Genomic DNA, 20,185 nt, shown 5'->3' with positions numbered 1-20,185 from the left:
ATAGCAGATCTCAAATTCTATGCACCTGCATCTATAACATACCGTTAGTTTTTCTCTTTAGTCGCTCCACAACGCTACTCCTCCGAACTCCAATAAGCCCAATCTCCGATCATCGAAGCCTTCGATCAAATCTTGACCATCCGTTGTATCCTCCGATCCAACAGTTGACATTACTCTCAACCGATTAAACTTGAGCGCCTATTCTCCACCATCGATCTACACCCAACAGATTCGATGGCTATTGTTGATATCGGGTAGATAACAAGCATGAGGATTAACCACTCAATAAAGTGGTTTCCTCTCTCCTCTCACTGCCATGCGTCGTTTGATGAGTGGAATCGGTGCTCATCCTTCAATACTACTTACGGTTTTGAGGCCGCCCGAAATCCACTTTCATTGTTACAAAACCTCCTTCCTTCATTAAAATTCACTGATTTGATATTTCAACACTATCTCATGTGAACTGATCTAGACCATTGATCTATAAGATCCAACAGTTGCTGAGCACTGACAGTTTACTCCTTCACTCCTCCTTTTTACTTAGTTTTTAGACTAAGTCTTAAGTTATTTTGTGGTTTGGCTCTTCTTCAAAGGTTTTGTCCTTCCTGCTATTTTACTGTGTGATTCCTCCTGAGCTAGGCTTTAATCCCTATAATGGATTCAATGACCCATTATGGTCCTCCGAATTGCTCTTCTCTCGCATAGTTCTTCAGAACTCCGCCTTCTGCTTCCACTGCTCAGCTACCTCCGAGCTTTACTCTTCTGCAAAATCTCACTTTGCTATTTAACCCTATAGCTTCCCTCTGTTTCCTCAATTGGATTCAAGGATCCATTCATGATTCCTCTAAATCATTCTATTCCCCTGCGTCCTTCAGAATTTTGTCTGCAACTTGTTATAGAGCCTACGAATTCACAAGTAGTTCATTCATGAAATACTCTTCAACACACTGACACAATAAGGAATAAACATCTATATATAAATATAAACACTCAATTACATATCTGAGACTCGGTGTCTCTCACAGGGCTATTCTTCAATATCGTGGCCACCTTTCTGAGCTCTACCTATAGGCTTACATTTATGCTAAAAATTTCTATTGAACTAATCCTAATTCAGCTCCTAAATCCTCTATCCACTTCTACTTCAATAAAGTCCTAAAAGCTCTCTCTCATCCCTTGAATCATGAAACTGTTTTAAGAGTCCTGATTGAATTCTAACTCTTGTCATTTATTCACCACTCATGTTCTCATTTATTTGAGATAATTTACAACTTCCTCTCATTATCTAATTAAATCACTTAAAGCCTAAATTACATTAACTTGACACTTAGGAAACTACTTCTCTAAAGATTCATGACCCCCTATGTCTACTTAATTACAATGATTTTATCTTGGGTTGAATGCTCTTGCATCATTCAACTCATGATTAAACTTTTCAGCCTTCAATTACAAAATGATGATCCTCTTGCTTTTGCATCCGAAGTAAGATCTATTATGCATGATATCAAAGTCACTAATGTTCAACTTGTTAGTGTCGGTGTCTTCAAACTTCCGTCGGTGATTAAATTTATCTTTTGCATTAATGTTAGGTGTCTCATTTGATCAGCTGCATTCCATTAGGTCATGGATCAACTGATGGTAGTGGTTTCATTTCAGTTTCCCTCATGTCATATACCTGCTGATTGTTCAAACAACTTTTTAGTCATTCATAGTCATTCAAATTCATTTCATTTTTAACCAGTCCTAGGGTTTAGTTTAATTAGGTCTTAGGGTTTGTCATCGTAGTCATTCAGAATAAATAAAGTGGTCAAAAGACACATGAGGAGGTTAATAACGATCAGAAAATTCAAAAATTGTTAATTTGTAAACTTAATGAAGTTCTAACACAGAGCATTGGTATTTTTCATGTAATTTGATGTAATTTTATAGTTTCTATATGTAATAAATTATCACATGTTGAACTTGGTCACCTGATGACAATGCCAAGCACTTGCCACTGCAAAAATCAAGTCATCTTAAGCACCAATCCACCTGCAAAAGCAAAAGAGAACAAACGCTAATTTCCTCCCCCACTGAGCTAGGGTTCGCTATGGGATCAGAGATATTTGAGTAGAGGAGGAATAAGGTATATCAGAAGGTATGAGGCCATTTCATATCATCAAACATCAGATCTCCACCATTTGTCAAGAATTCATTCCAAGAAACAAGCCATTCATCACACATAAGGGACGATTTTTCTTCAAACTATGTTCCTCAGCAAGAAAAGATGAATTTGGAAAAAGTGAGAGAGGTTTTTGTCCCTCAGTGACCCAAGAAGAAAATCCTCTTTTAGTTTTTACACAGCTATCAAGGTTTTATAGAAATGTCAAAAATACAGTTGTCTCAAGAGAGTTAATGCACCTCTGGAGTGACCTTGGGAAAATCAAGATTTCGCCCAGCATAGTTGGCCAAATGACTTGCTGGAGGAGTAAAATGATAACTAGACACAAATATATTTCCAATGAGTAATCATGAGATGAATTTGGAGTTGAGGAAGACCTTCAAAAGTTGACTGCAATAGCACTGTGCATTTAGGCAGCCTCATTTTTCACATTTTGACCAATCTTGGGAGATTGGACTTTTGATAGAGAAAGTGACCTTAAAATTGGAAAGTTCAAGATGTTCTGGAAATTATACTCATTCATCCTTCCAACGAGCTATCACACACCCAATTTGGACACCGTGAAGGACCCCAAAACGGGTCTACAAAAAGGTGTTGTGCATTAAATTGGCACTATGCACCTGTGGTATGTTTCCAGTGTAAAATTACACTGGCGTTGTGCATTAAATTGGTGCTGTGCACCTGTTGAAAACACCTCCAAAGCTATTTAATTCTTATGCCAAGTAATTTTACCATTCCTCCTTGCTAATAAAGAAGTGTGCTTGATTTCTTGAGTGTGTTTGGCATCATTTCATAGCAAACTCTATTGGCATTGAAAATTTCTCTCACAAACCCTAAATAAGCTAAAACTACCTTTCATAAGCCACCAAAGGTCATTTGCTGCTCTTCTCCTTCATTCGCACCTAGTTCACCAAGTCTTTTCAAAATCCATTAGTCATTAAGCCTTATTCCACTAAACCCTACTTTCTACATCAAACCCTAGCCCTAATACACTATTCACTAATCCTAATTCCTAATTCTTACATTCCTACTATCCCCATTCCCTGATCAAACTCTACACCCTAATTCTCAAGCACTTTTCACTCCCCTCATTCCCCTCATTCCCCTCATTCCCTAAGAATTCCAAACTCCCATTCCCTCAAGCATTCACATCCCCATATATCTCACTTGCCTTATATTCTAAAATCTCTTCATACTCATGTTGGTCCCACTGCAATCCTTCATCTCATATCAACTATCACATCACCAAAAAAAACCATGGAGAGAGCCCTCTCCCAACCTGGTAGGGCTAGCTACTACGTTAAGCATGGTTTGATGTTACCCTAGACCTGCCTTCCTTCAGCCTGAGGTAGATCTAAGCACTAAAATAGTGGTGACTCCACTGGGGACGTAGTTTTATGTTCCTTAGTAACATGTATCAAGTTTAGATCTGATTGTTGATGGTGGAAAATGATCAGACACGGGAAGGCTGAAATCATTCACCTGGTGATTCCAAATTAGTTCTGAGATCAGATCCAAGGACTCCAGTGGAGGATGAACCTGACCAGCAGAAACATGAAAGGAAAATATAGAAAGATCAGGTATTCAAGTTGGAATTTCATCCAAGACATTATGTTCTTTGTTATAAATTATTTCTTCTCTTTTCCCGAGAATGCCAAGAAGGTTTTACAAAGTATAATGTGTTCGAGAAAAGATCCAAGACTTGCATTTGATTCTTTCCCTCTGAAGATTGTGAATATCAAATATTCGCACGCCTTTGATCTTGATCAAGACCCTTCTTTTGAATCTTGTGATGGCCATCTTCAAACTTATGAACCTCAAGAGACTAAGACTAATTCTACACCTTCTGTACATATTTCTATACCTTGTAAAATTCCAGATCGATACAAGCCTCTAATTTTACCTCCTATATCCCATGCTTTCCCTAAAAATCATGACCTATATCTACCAAGATTTGATGGTGACTATGACAATATCACTGCCGAGAGACATGTACTGAATTTTCAGTCCTTTCTTGACCTTTTTGAAGTTGATGAAGAAGATGTCAGTATTAGGCTTTTTGCTCTTTCTTTGTAAGGCAAAGTCAAGAGTTGGTTCAAAACCCTGCCTGATGCGAGCATCTCAGATTTCCAATAGTTCGTCAAAGTTTTCCTTGATAGGTGGGTGGTTAGACAGAACCCTTTCTTTATTCTAGAAGAGTATAACCAACTGAAAAGATAGCCCGGGGAGATAGTACAACAATTTTCTGCCAGATTTAACCAAGTCTATTTTTCGATGCCAGTTAATATAAGACCTCCTCCTAGATCCGCTCTCTTGCACTACCCAGAAGCCTTTGATCCGGAAATGGAGTTTCAGCTGAGAGAAAGGAACCTTGCAACACTTGAAGAGATGCAAAACAGTGCAGTAGATGTAGAGGCTAATTTTCTAATCAGAAGGGAAAAGTTGAAGGAAGAAGAGATTAAGAACATAGATCTAGAGGAATCGACATCTTTAGAGGTAAAGCTTGACATATTGGTAAGTGCAATGGAAGAGATGTGCAAAAGATCACCACAAGAAGTGAGTATGATGTTCAAGACCATGGCTCACTGATTGAAGAAAAACAACTTGCTGATCCAAAACATTTTGTTTCTTATCCCAGTTGTCATAGACCTGATAATGATTGTTTTATAGATCATCTTGCAGAAGAGAGATCTATTGATATGACATGTATGCTTGATGATGTGTTTTATACTGATGATTTGCCTAAGTTTGATCAGTATGATGATGATGATTATGTTCTCTAAATAGAAGCTAATCTTGTAGACAAATCAACAGCTGGTTTGTGGAAGGAGGAAGTTCATTTTTAGCAGCTCGAGTACAGTGATCAGCCAATGCATATCAGCTATGGAAGTGAGGAGGAAAGTGAAGCAAATTTTGAACTAAGTGAAGGATATTTTCCTTTTTGTTTTTCTTTGTTCCATATCATGAGAGACAACTTTCGTGCAATCAGAAATCAATTGTCGATAAGTTTTGATCTTGACCATCTAGAGGGAAATGAAATCCTTGTGCAAGACTTCTCATATCTAGATTTGCAGCCCCCGAATGCCATTGATTATCAAGTTGCAGATGAAGACTTGGAAGCTGGACCATATGATCAAATGATTCAAGATGATTTCGTACCATTCTCTTTTGAATCATTTTAGTTTTTGAAGGGAAAATTGCATAGTATATCTTCAAATTACCAGCCTGTGGGAAATCATGTAATCTCATCAAAACCAATAGAAAATGGTTTGCAATAGTATTTTCAAGTTTTTCATGATCCAATAACTGATGTTTTGGATGATGTCTGTAGTCAAAGTCATTCTCCATTAGCTACCTGCGAGCTTGAAATGTGTACTAATACAAACATGATCTGGCAGCCAGTTTCTTTGTCATTTTTAGCAGGAGTCTTGTCAGAAAGCTTAGATCAAAGTTTGCATTCACGGTACGAGGAGAAGAAAAGTAATCCATTGGATGAGCTAAGTCCCAGTGTGCATGAATTTCAAGATCCTTATGCAGTGTTTTTGGAGTCAGATAGAGAATCCATATTATTCAATGGATCTGTTTACAAGTTTTCATGGGAGTTTCCTTTCAGTAGTTCTCTCTTGTTGTTCATAAGCAAGCACTTGTGGAGAATGCAAACAGCAGCCAAAATGCTTACTTGGTTGCATTGGTTGTTTCATTTCACTTGATCAGGTGATGAATGGAACAACTAGAGTAGGTTTTATTGAATAAGCTCCATTTTGAGCATATTTTCTAGTTTGTCAGTTGTGTTTTAGTATTGCGTCAGTTTCATTTCAGTTTTGAGTCTTGAGTCTTGAGTTTTGATGTTTTTGTTGCCAAGATATTGATTCCATATTGCCCAATGGATAAGGCACTGGTCTGCTCTCCCAAAGATCTGTAGTTCTTGGCACCTCCAAGGAGCTACCATCCCCATTGGAGCCAATGTTAGTGTCAGTGTCTTCACACTTTCGTCAATGATCAAATAGATCTTTTGCATTCATGTTAGGTGTCTCATTCGATCAGTTTCATTCCATTAGGTGATGGATAAAATGATGGTAGTGGTTTCATTTCAGTTTCCCTCATGTCATATACCTGTTGACTATTCAAAAATCTTTTCAGTCATTCATAGTCATTCCAGTTCATTTCATTTTTAACCAGTCCTAGAGTTTGTCATCATGGTCATTCAGAATAAATAAAGTGGTCAACAGACACATGAGGAGGTTAATAATGATCAGAAAAGTGAAAATTTGTTAATTTGTAAACTTAATGAAGTTCTAACCTCAAAACTTGTTTTGAGGTAAAATAGAGCATTGGTATTTTTCATGTAATTTGATGAAATTTTATGGTTTCTATATGTAATAAATGATCACATACTGAACTTGGTCACCTGATGACATTGCCAAGCAACTACCACTGCAAAAATCAAGTCATCTTGAGCACCAATCCACCTGCAAAAGCAAAATAGGACAAACCTTAATTTCCTCTCCCACTGAGCTAGGGTTGGCTATGGGATCAGATATATCTAAGAAGAGGAGGTATAAGGGATATCAGAAGGTATGAGGCCATTTCATATCATCAAACATCAGATCTCCACCATTTGTCGAGAAGTCATTCCAAGGAACAAGCCATTCATCACACATAAGGGACGATTTTTCTTCAAGTTGTGTTTCTCAGCAAGAAAAGATGAATTTGGAAAAAGTGAGAGAGGTTTTTGTCCCTCAATGACCCAAGAAGAAAAGCCTCTTTTATTTTTTACACAACTATCATTGTTTTAGAGAAATGTCAAAAATACAGTTGCCTCAAGAGAGTTAATGCACCTCTAGATTGACCTTGGGAAAATCAATATTTCTCCTAGCCTAGTTGGCCAAATGAATTTCTAGAGGACTAAAATGATAACTAGACACAAAGAGATTTTCAATGAGCTATCAAGAGCTCAATTTGGAGTTGAGGAAGACCTTCAAAAGTTGACTGCAATAGCACTCTACATTTAGGCAACCTCATTTTGCACATTTTGACCAGTTTTGGGAGGTTGGACTTTTGATAGTGAAAATTCCCTCCAAATTGGAAAATTCAAGATGTTCTGGAAAGTAGACTTGATAAGATTTCAAACGAGATATCACAAGCTCAATTGGGACACCGGGAATGCCCTCAAAACGGGTGTACAAAAAGGCATTGCGCATTAAATTGGTGTTGCACACCTGTGGCAGGTTTCCAGTGTAAATTACACTGGCGTTGCGCACCTATTGAAAACACTTCAAAATGACTATCAAAACACCTCCAAAGCTATTTAATGCTTGTGCCAAGTATTTTTACCATTCCTCCTTGTTAAGAAAGAAGTTTTCTTGATTTCTTGAGTGTGTTTGGCATCATTTCATAGCAAACCCTATTGGCATTGAAAATTTCTCTCACAAACCCTAAATAAGCTAAAACTACCTTTCATAAGCCACCAAAGATCATTTGTTGCTCTTCTCCTTCATTCACACCTAGTTCACCAAGTCTTTTCACAATCCATCAGTCATTAAGCCTTATTCCACTAAACCCTACTTTCTACATCAAACCCTAGCCCTAATACACTATTCACTAATCCTAATTCCTAATTCTTACATTCCTACTATCCCCATTCCCTGATCAAACTCTACATCCTAATTCTCAAGTACTTTTCACTCCCCTCATTCCCTAAGAATTCCAAAATCCCATTCCCTCAAGCATTCACATCCCCATATATCTCACTTGCCTTATATTCTAAAATCTCTTCATACTCATCTTGGTCCCATTGCAATCCTTCATCTCATATCAACTATCACATCACCAAAAGAAAACCATGTAGAGAGCTCTCTCCCGACCTGGTAGGGCTAGCTACCAGGTTACGCGTGGTTTGATGTTACCCTAGACCTGCGTTCCTTCAACCTGAGGTAGATCTAAGCACTAATAGAACTGGACATTCCACTGATAACTTTTGTCAAGGAAATTTATCCCACTTACTCAAATCATCTTGAGTCATTGAAAGCAAATGGAAACCTCAAAGAAATTACCTTTGACTCCCTTGTGAAAGAAATTGTTGAAAGAGAGAAATCTTTTGGGAAGAATACATCTCCTCAGTCTTCTGAAGAGGTTGTGTGTCTTGCACATTGAGAGACGAATCTTGCTCAATATTCTTCCAGAGGAAGAGGTGGTCAAAAAGGAAGAGGAAGAAGAAATTTCAGAGGCAAGGGGAGAAGACACTCTCAAGGAGAAAAGTAAGATTTGCATTGCATATGTTGCAATAGAGATGGATCACATGATGCATCCACATGCAAGTTTCCTCAAGATAGAATTGAGAAGGAAAGAAAGCAACCCAAAGGTAAAACTAATGAAAAAGAGAAAGATAAAGCACCTGAATCCACTCACTATGTTGTGGGACACTGTAATATTGGAGTAAATAAAGACTTATTTAATGCTTCACTTGCTTCTTGGAAAAATGATTGGTTTCTTGATTCAGGAGCCAATTGCAACATGACTTTTAGAAAAGATTTTTTTGAAGAATTTACTGACAATGTTGATGTAGTAGTATGCTTTGCAGACAAATCAAAGCTCAAGCCATCAGGGCTTGGCACAATCAGGCTAAAATTACCTAGTCTTTCATACTTTCGCCTGCATCATGTTTTATATCTCCCACAGTTGAGGAGAAACTTGTTTTCCTTGGTCCACATCTGCCAGCAAGGACACTCCATTCATATGTTTGATAGCAAGGTTGAGGCGAGAAAAGCATTAGATCACTCCCTTGTTATGATGGGGATAGAATAAGAAAGGTTTCTCAAGCTGCAAGTTACCTCTTCTCATGCACACGATTTCTCATATGATTCATTATGAAGAGGGTACATTTCCATCAAGTTTATTATGGCATGCTAGATTTGGACACTTGAACTATGACAACCTCCGCTTTTTGAATAAAAATGGTGTTACTCGTTTGACTACAATTCCTAGAAAACTTAAGTAATGTGATGCTTGCATTCTAGGAAAGGATAGCAAACAGTCTTTTCATGATTAACATTCCATAGCACATAGAAAACTTGAACTCGTTCATTCAGATTTATGTGGTCCAATGCATGTTCCTTCTGCAAATGGAAATAAATATATGATGACGCTTATTGATAACTACACTAGAATCTGTTGGGTTTATTTATTTGAAGAACAAATATGATGTCTTTCAAACATTCAATAACTTTCATATATGGATTGAAAATGAAGCACAATGTCATATTGGCTCTATTCGCACTGATAATGGAAAAGAACACACTTCAAATGAATTTGAAAAACATCTCCGCTAACATGGGATCAAACATCAAACAACTACGCCTTATAATCCCCAACAGAATGGAGTAGGTGAAAGAATGAATAGGACAATCTTAAATATTGTGTGCTCCATGATGTTTTTCAAGAATGTAAAATTGACATTTTGGGTTGATGCAGTTCTATGTGTTGTATATGTAAAGAATATATGTCCATCTAATGCTATTAGAAACAAGACTCCCTATGAAATGTGGTATGGGCACATTCCTTTGGTAAAGCATCTCAGGTATTTGGTTCCACATGTTATGCCTTGATACCAAAGGTACATAGAAAAAACTTGGTACAAGAAGTCGTAATTGTATCTTATTCGGTTATTAAAACACCTCCAAAGAATACTGTCTCTATGATGAAGTCAATAAAAAGTCTGTTGTATCTAGAGATGTAAACTTTCTTGAATCATCCAAAGCTGACAATGTTGTTGAGTGGCAACTTGATCGCTTGGATAGATTCACAAATGAAAAATCATTTTAAGAAATTGATAATCAGATTCCACATCTTGAAGGGGGGATTCCTATACTGGATCAACTTGTGGAATATTCTTCTGAAGCACTCTCTCCCCCACATGCCACTCCAACTGCTGATGATACTTTGAGTTATGTCATTGACACAATTGGGAGACTCAATCTTGATTCAGTCCCAACTCAATCAATTGAGCAGCCAGGACCATCTTAGAAAGGTCCCCCAAAGTGGCTGACAAAGACACTTGAAATTGTTCATCGTCATGAGGTTGGAAAGACAAGAACTAGAAATTCAACCCGGAAAAATGGAGGTGATGTAGATGACTCTAATTCACCTGTTGATATGTATGTTTCTTATGATTGTGAATTGAATTTGTCTACAGATTTTGAACCAACATCCTTCAAAGAAGACGCTTCTCATGATGAATGGAAAGAAGCAATGCAAAAGGAGTATGATGCCTTGATAAAGAATGGAACTTGGAAGCTGGTTGATCCTCCATTGGGAAGCAAACCAATTGGCTTCAAGTGGGTCTACAAGAACATGTATAAAGCTTATGGCTCACTTGACAAGCACAAAGCCAAGCTTGTGGCAAAAATTTTTGCATAGAAGAAAGGGGTTGATTATGAGGATACTTTTTTCCCCACAAAAAAATGGGCTACCATCCTGACACTCTTTGCCCTAGCAGCTCAGAACGGTTGGAAAGTCCATCAAATGGATGTAAAAACTACTTTCTTGAATGGAGATAAAAAAGAGAATGTTTTTCTGTCCAATACCTGTTTCTTCTGCAAATGGAAACAAATATATAATGACATTTATTGATGACTACACCAGAATGTGTTGGAATTATTTATTGAAGAACAAATCTGATGCTTTTAAATATTCAAGAACTTTCATAAATGGATTGAAAATGATGCACAATCTCATATTGGGTCTATTCGCACTGATAATGGAAAAGAATACACATCAAATGAGTTTGAAAACTATCTTCCCAAACATGGGATCAAACATCAAACAACTGTGCCTTATAATGCCCAATAGAATAGTGTAGCTGAAAGAATGAATAGAACAATCTTAAATATGGTATGATCCATTCTCTTCTTCAAAAATGTAAAGATAATGTTTTGGGCTGATGTTGTTCTATGTGCTGCATATATAAAGAATAGATGTACATCTAATTCTATTAGAAACAAGACTCCATATGAAATGTGGTATGGACATGTTCCTTCGGTAAAGCATTTCAGGGTCTTTGGTTCCACCTGTTATGCCTTGATACCAAAGGTACATAGAAACAAACTTGGTGCTAGAAGTTGTAGATGTATCTTCCTAGGGCATTCAAACACCTCCAAAGCATATCGTCTGTATGATGAAGTAAATAAAAATTTTGTTGTATCTAGAGATGTAATTTTTCTTGAATCATCCAAAACTGAAAATGTTGTTGAGCGGAAACTTAATCGCTTGGATAGATTTGCAAAAGCAAAATCATTTCAAGAATTTGATAATCAAATTCCACACCTTGAAGGGGGGATTCCTATACTATATCAACATGTGGAATCTTCTTCTGAAGAACACTCTCCCTTGCATGAAACTTCAACAATGGATGATGTTTTAAGTGATGTGATTGACAAAATTGGGAGACTCAACCTTGATTCAGTCCCAACTCAATTAGCGGAGCAGCCTAGACCTCCTGAGAAAGGTCCCCCAAAGTGGCTGACAAAGAAACTTGAAATTTTTCATCCTGATGAGGTTGGAAAGACAAGAACTAGAAATTCAAACTGGCAAAATGGAGGTGATGTAGATGAATCTAATTCACCTATTGATATGGATGTTTCTTATGATTGTGAATTGAACTTGTCTACAAATTTTGAACCAACTTCCTTCAAAGAAGCTACTTCTCACGATGAATGGAAAGAAGCGATGCAAAAGGAGTATGATGCCCTCATAAAGAATGGCACTTGGAAGCTGGTTGATCCTCCATTAGGAACCAAACCAATTGGCTGCAAGTGGGTCTACAAGAACAAGTATAAAGCTGATGGCTCACTTGACAAGCACAAAGCTAGGCTTGTGGCAAAAGGTTTTGCACAGAAGGAAGGGGTCGATTATGAGGAGACTTTTGCCCCCACAGCAAAATGGGCTACCATCTGGACACTCTTTGACCTAACAGCTTAGAACGGTTGGAAAGTCCATCAAATGGATGTAAAAACTGCCTTCTTGAATGGAGATCTAAAAGAGAATGTTTTTATCTCCCAGCCTAAAGGATTTGTTGTGAAAGGACATGAACATAAGGTATGCAAAGTTGTGAAATCCTTGTATGGCCTTAAACAAGCACTACAAGACTGGTATGAGAAACTAACAAAGCATCTTCTGAAACTCAATTTCTAACATTATGATCTTAACGATGCAACTTTGTTTGTCAAGAAAGTTGGAAAAATAGTTGTATATCTTGTGGTATATGTAGATGATCTTTTGATGACATGGAACAATGAGAGATACATTGCATCCATAAAGAAGGAATTGAGGAAGGGTTTTGAAATTACTTATTTGGGCTATGTTCATTACTATCTTAGTATTTAAGTAACTCAACATTTAAAGTCCATATTCCTTTTTCAAAAGAAGTACATTGGAGATCTCTTGAATAGGTATGGCATGGTTGAATGCAATCCTCTGACTACTCCAATGGAACAAAACTTAAAGCTCACATCCATTGAAGGAAAAGAATTTGAGGATGAAACAAAGTATAGACAACTTGGAGGAAGTCTCAACTACCTAACTACTATCAAATCAGACATTCTTTTAGCTATCGGAATCCTCTCCAGGTTTATGCCAAAGCCTTGTGAGGGACATTGGTCTACTGCAAAAAAAGTTGTAAAGTACTTGAAGGGAACTCAAGCCTATGGGTGGGTGACTTCAACTTGATTGGATACTCTCATTCAAACTTTGATGGAGATAAAGAAACTAGGGTATCTACTTCTAGTTATGCTATGAGTCTTGGATCAAGAGTTGTCTCCTAGAGAGCACGCAAACAATCAGTTCTAGCAGATTCCATAATAGAGGTAGAATATGTGGTAGCAACTCACAAAAGAAATTGTGTGGCTTAGAAAAATTCTAGAATATTTGCAGGTAAAATAAGTACATTCGACTACACTCATGATTGATAATACCTCTGCAATAAAGTTGGCCAAGAACCCAAAGTTCCATGATCAAACGAAGCACATCAATACAAAATATCATCTGATTCGACATCATGTTGAGGCCAAAACAATCCATCTTCACCATTGTTCAGCTAATGAGGTAGTGACTGTTAACTCTACGGGAGAGTTGAACAATGGTGAAGATTAGGAGGAGTTGGTTAACTCTAATAGTTTCGTGATATATAGTTTTTCAAGTCATATCCTTAACTTTCTGAATGCCTCGAAGAAGTCATATCCTTAACTTTCTCAATGCCTCGAAGAAAATAATTTATTCTATTAAATTTTATATGTTCTGGGAATTTAAAATGGGAAATGGAATGTTAGAAAAAGTAATGGAAAACTATAAATTGATTCAGAAATTATGTTGTTTGAACAAGTTCTTTCCTGTATTTGGAATAGTAATGCCTCGAAGAAAATAATTTATTCTATTAAATTTTATATGTTCTGGGAATTTAAAATGGGAAATGGAATGTTAGAAAAAGTAATGGAAAACTATAAGTTGATGCAGAAATTATGTTGTTTGAACAAGTTCTTTCCTGTATTTGGAATAGTAATGCCTCGAAGAAAATAATTTATTCTATTAAATTTTATATGTTCTGCGAATTTAAAATGGGAAATGGAATGTTAGAAAAAGTAATGGAAAACTATAAGTTGATGCAGAAATTATGTCGTTTGAACAAGTTCTTTCCTGTATTTGGAATAGTAAAGGTTATGGTAAAAGCTCAAAAGAAAAGAAGATAATTTATTTGTTTAAATGTGTTACTCTTGAATTCCATAATTTATGTTGCTATGTGAAAGATAAAAAAGAATAGTTGTATTCTCTGGAATATTTGTTTAATAAAAATTTATTAAAGTATTTAGAATATGTATATATATCTATATATATTCATGATTTAAAAATAGTATAAAATGTCATAGTAATCTTTTTAAAAATAATATAAAATGTCATAGTAATCTTTTTAAAAATAATATAAAATGTCATAGTAATCTTTAGAATCATAAAGGCGTAATTTAATAGTAGTATATACTTATAAATGCGCACACACTAGAAATGGACATAAATATTTGGATGCATATACATATACATTCACGATTCCGAAAGTAGTGTAAAGCGTCAGTATTATCTTTAGAATCCTAAAGACCTAAGTTAATAGTAGTATATAATTATAAATGTACATATACACGAGAATATCTATGTCCGTTGGACAATGGATTAAAGGATAATACATAAAGTATATAAAAAAAACGTATATATATGCAACCAACATTCAGCAAGTCTAGCAAATCTACGCATAATCTCTAGGTATTTAAAAAGTTAAAAATATATTCATTTCTGAATATAGTTGGAGAACCAGATACTATTACAATATATATATTGTACAAAGGGTTGAAAGACCTGATTAAATTATAGTTAGACACAGAACGATAGTGACTGTATGTATTATAGGAAAGGCAATAATTTATTTACGCATATGAAAACTGAAATAGAGATAAACCGAGTTATATTGACATAAAAATCTGAAAAACTACTTTAAAATATAGTATGCGTAAAATATATATATATATGAATGAGAACTAATGTTGGTTTCTATGTTGTCGACACCTTGAAAAAAATACATTCCAAGCATTGAAGCCTATAATCTTCCATAAAGGAGTGAAAATTTTATAATATTTATTATAAATTAGAAAGTGAAAGATAAAAAACCATGGTAATTCGTCTTGAACACAGAGATATGCACATGCAGAGAGATAATCCAGAGTTTATAGGATCATTCGACCTTGAGCAAAGTAGTTGAAACCTCCATGAGTGATAGGAATATTTTGGACGTCGCCAAAGGAAAACGTTTCAAAATAACCACGTCAAAGGTAGTTACCTGTAGCATACACGTAAGGAAAGGATAGGTTAAGTAACACATATAAAATGACTAAAAAAATTAAATTATCAAAAGAGATAAGGGAAGAAGCGGTGAAGGTCCTTTACCGGAATAAGACATTTATAAACAACAGGCTTGTCAAGTAAAAACAAATTCATGAGTAAACATAGTTTTTATTCTATAGAAAAAATAAAATGCATAAACAAAAAGGAAAAAAAAGTCCATTGATTAATTAAAGGAAAATAAATAAGAGGCTGGTCAAGTTAAAACAAAAATAAAAGGAAAAAGAGTTAAGCATGTATGTCGGCTTTTATTTTCATAAGAATAATATAATTAACAATGTGTACTTTCCATTCTACCGATAACCCAGGTAGGAATTTATGGCTATTGTGAAACATGACGATGATACTGACCGAGAAAAATCGTGCAAGTAACCAGATAAATTATTTTCTCCTATAGGGTTAATACCCTACATACATAATTTGAACAACAATAATGTATTGAAAGATAATTACAAACAGAAGACTATGTAACAAAATCGAAAAACACTGGAACAACAACTATGACAGTTTGAGAACCGAACAACTAAAACCCACGAGTACAAGACTGAACTTCTCTTCCGAGAACTCTATTGCTACCAAATCAAACATATTACTAGATGAAATCAGGTACCCAATTCTTGAAATGACCACAAATGAAAAATACACTAAGATACATCCAGCATCGTATTAAGGTTTAAATTTAATAACTCTAAAATACACATTAAAATGAGAAAACGGAATTGAGAACAAACCCTAATATTTTACCTAGACAAATGCAGTATTAAATTTTTTCGAGGAGTTTACAAATAAGCCGAATCCAGAGGAAACCTTGTAAAAATAATTTGAAAAATATTGTAGTCGAGGAAATAGTCCCAAACTAATATAAATCAGCTGCCTTGAATACCTGTGAATGGAACATATTAAGGGGTCAGATAACTTGTTTGAAATGAGAAGAGGACACCCCAAAATAAAAAGAAATGAAAGTAAAAACCCCTGTAAATAAATAGATATACCTTTAGAATGAGCGGATAATGCAAATACACTAGACCTTGGCTAAATGTTTCAGAATCAACAAAGGATTTTAATAATAACCTGTAACTGAAACTTCAGAGTAGTTGCATACACCAGTCACGGAGGAAATGAAGCGTCATCCAAAGATAAGTGAATAAATGAGTTCACATGTCGATGGACGGAGTAGCCATTTAAACGAATAATAACCTAAACGATGTTCACTGTAGATTTACTCAGAAACACTAACAATTGTCGACCGTAGGGTTTATTCTTAACGTTTGTGTCATAACGACAAGTCAACATGTGGAATCAGATATGCATGTAGCATTTTCAAACAATCTCAAAGGTCTCCATTGAATTATACCACATGTAAACTATATACAATGTTTTCTTAATGTATATTAAGACCTCTTTGAGTCGTGGATATGTATCGTGCCTACAATAAAGGCCTCGTAGCATATAAACATATGTGGTGGTAACGATTCATTGCACTATGTTAATAATATATAATATAAAGTAGGAGACTTATATAATATAACAATGAATCATCATTTAACCAATACCAAAGTAGGTTCCAAAGAGTAAATTGCAAAACCAAAGTAGGTTCCAAAGTAAATTGCAAAGTAGGTTCCAAAGTAAATTGCAAAACCAAAGTAGGTTCCAAAACCAAAGTAGGTTCCAAAGTAAATTGCAAAGTAGGAGACTTATATAATATAACATTGAATCATCATTTAACCAATTCCAAATATAATATAACATTTAACCAATTCCAAATATAATATAACAATGAATCATCATAGGAGACTTATAACATTTAACCAATTCCAAACTTATAACATTTAACCAATTCCAAATATAATATAACAATGAATCATCATAGGAGACTTATATAATATAACAATGAATCATCATAGGAGACTTATATAATATAACAATGAATCATCATTTAACCAATTCCAAAAAAGTAGGTTCCAAAGTAGGAGACTTATGTAATATAACAATGAATCATCATTTAACCATAACAATGAATCATCATTTAACTAGTTCCAATCATCATTTAACCAATTCCAAAGTAGGAGACGAGACTTAGTACATGAGTGTACATCATTTAACCAATTCCAAAGTAGGAGACTCCAAAGTAGGAGACTTTAACCAATTCCAAAGTAGGAGACTCAGTACATGAGTGTACATCACTTAACCAATTCCAAAGTAGGAGACTTAGTACATGAGTGTACATCATTTAACCAATTCCAAAGTAGGAGACTCCAAAGTGGGAGACTTGAGTGTACATCATTTAACCAATTCCAAAGTAGGTTGATTTAACCATAACAATGAATCATCATTTAACCAATTCCAAAGTAGGAGACTCCAAAGTGGGAGACTTGAGTGTACATCATTTAACCAATTCCAGAGTAGGTTCATTTAACCATAACAATGAATCATCATTTAACCAATTCCAATCATCATTTAACCAATTCCAAAGTAGGAGACTTAGTACATGATTTAACCAATTCCAATCATCATTTAACCAATTCCAAAGTAGGAGACTTAGTACATGAGTGTACATCATTTATCCAATTCCAAAGTAGGAGACTTGAGTGTACATCATTTAACCAATTCCAAAGTAGGAGACTTAGTACATGAGTGTACATCATTTAACCAATTCCAACCATTTCCAAAGTAGGAGACTTAGTACATGAGTGTACATCATTTAACCAATTCCAACCAATTCCAAAGTAGGAGACTTAGTACATGAGTGTACATCATTTAACCAATTCCAAACTAGGAGACTTAGTACATGAGTGTACATCATTTAACCAATTCCAAAGTAGGAGACTTGAGTGTACATCATTTAACCAAGTCCAAAGTAGGTTCATTTAACCAATTCCAAATTCCAAAGCAGGTTCATTTAAACAATTCCAAATTAGGTTCCAAAGTAGGACACTTAGTACATGAGTGTACATCATTTAACCAATTCCAAAGTAGGAGACTTGAGTGTACATCATTTAACCAATTCCAAAGTAGGTTGCAAAGTAGGAGAGTTATATAATATAACAATGAATCATCATTTAACCAATTCAAAAGTAGGAGACTTAGTACATGAGTGTACATCATTTAACCAATTCCAAAGTAGGTTGCAAAGTAGAAGACTTATATAATATAACAATGAATCATCATTTAACCAATTCCAAAGTAGGAGACTTAGTAGATGATGTTAAATTCCAAAGTAGGAGACTTAGTATATGATGTTAAATTCCAAAGTACGAGACTTAGTACATGAGTGTACATACAAGGAAACATGAATACATACAACTTAGAAAATACATTAACCAAGGAGACTTCCAAAGTACGAGACTCAGTACATGAGTGTACATAGACTTAGTACATCCTTGTCCATACAAGGAAATCATGTACATACAAGGAAACATGAATACATAGAACTTAGAAAATACATTAACCAAGGAGACTTCCAAAGTATAAGACTTAGTACATGAGTGTACATAGACTTAGTACATCCTTGTACATACAAGGAAATCATGTACATACAAGGAAACATGAATACATACAACTTAGAATACATTAATCAATTCCAAAGTAGGAGACTTAGTACATGAGTGTACATAGACTTAGTACATGAGTGTACATACAAGGAAATCATGTACATACAAGGAAACATGAATACATATAACTTAGAATACATTAACCAATTCCAAAGTAGGAGACTTAGTACATGAGTGTACATATACTTAGTACATGAGTGTACATACAAGAAAACATGAAGACATACAACTTAGAATACATTAACCAATTCCAATGTAGGAGACTTAGTACATGAGTATACATAGACTTAGTACATGAGCATACATACAAGGAAATCATGTACATACAAGGAAACATCAATGCATACAACTTAGAATACAATAACCAATTCCAAAGTAGGAGACTTAGTACATGAGTGTACATCATTTAACCAATTCCAAAGTAGGAGACTTAGTACATGAGTGTACATAGACTACATGAGTGTACATAGACTTAGTACATGAGTGTACATACAAGGAAATCATGAACATACAAGGAAACATGAATACATACAACTTAGAATACATACAACTTAGTACATGAGTGTACATAGACTCAATTGCCAAGTAGGAGACTTATATAATATAACAATGAATCATCATCTAACCAATTACAAAGTAGGAGACTTATATAATATAACAATGAATCATCATTTAACCAATTCCAAAGTAGGAGACTTAGTACATGAGTGTACATAGACTCAGTACATGAGTGTACATACAACTTACTAGATGAGTTTACATACAAGGAAATCATGTACATACAAGGAAACATGAATACATACAACTTAGTACATGAGAGCACATAGACTTAGTACATGTATGTACATACAAGGACATACAAGGAAATCATGTACGTAAAAGGAAACATGAATACATGAGAGTACATACAACTTAGTACATGAGTGTACATACAACTTAGTACATGAGTGTACACAGACTTAGTACATGAGTGTACATACAAGGATTTACAAGGAAATCATGTACATACAAGGAAACATGAATACATGAGTGTACATACAACTTAGTACATGAGTGTACATAGACTTAGTACATGATTCTTAGTACATGAGTGTAAATAGACTTACTACATGAGTGTACATACAAGGAAACATGAATACATTTGTGTACATACAAGGAAGCATGAGTACATCAGTGTACATACAAGGAAACTCATAGGAAACATGAGTGTACATAGACTTAGTACATACAAGGAAACATGAGTGTACATAGACTTAGTACATGAGTGTACATAGAAGGAAACTGAAACACGAATGTACATAGACTTAGTACATGAATGTACATACAAGGAAACACGAGTAGACTTAGTACATGAGTGTATATACAAGGAAACATGAGTAGACTTAGTACATGAGTGTAGATACAAGGAAACATGAGTGTACATAGACTTCGTACATGAGTGTACAAGGAAGCATGAGTGTACATAGACTTAGTACATGAATGTCACATGAGTTATGTACTGAGTGTGCATACAAGCATACAAGAATGAGTGTACATAGAC

Source organism: Pinus tabuliformis, chromosome X (assembly GCF_031772625.1).
Source record: "Pinus tabuliformis cultivar Carrire ecotype Pingquan chromosome X, CPIR1, whole genome shotgun sequence".
Classification (NCBI taxonomy): Eukaryota; Viridiplantae; Streptophyta; class Pinopsida; order Pinales; family Pinaceae; genus Pinus; species Pinus tabuliformis.
Note: the sequence above shows the minus strand (reverse complement) of the source record.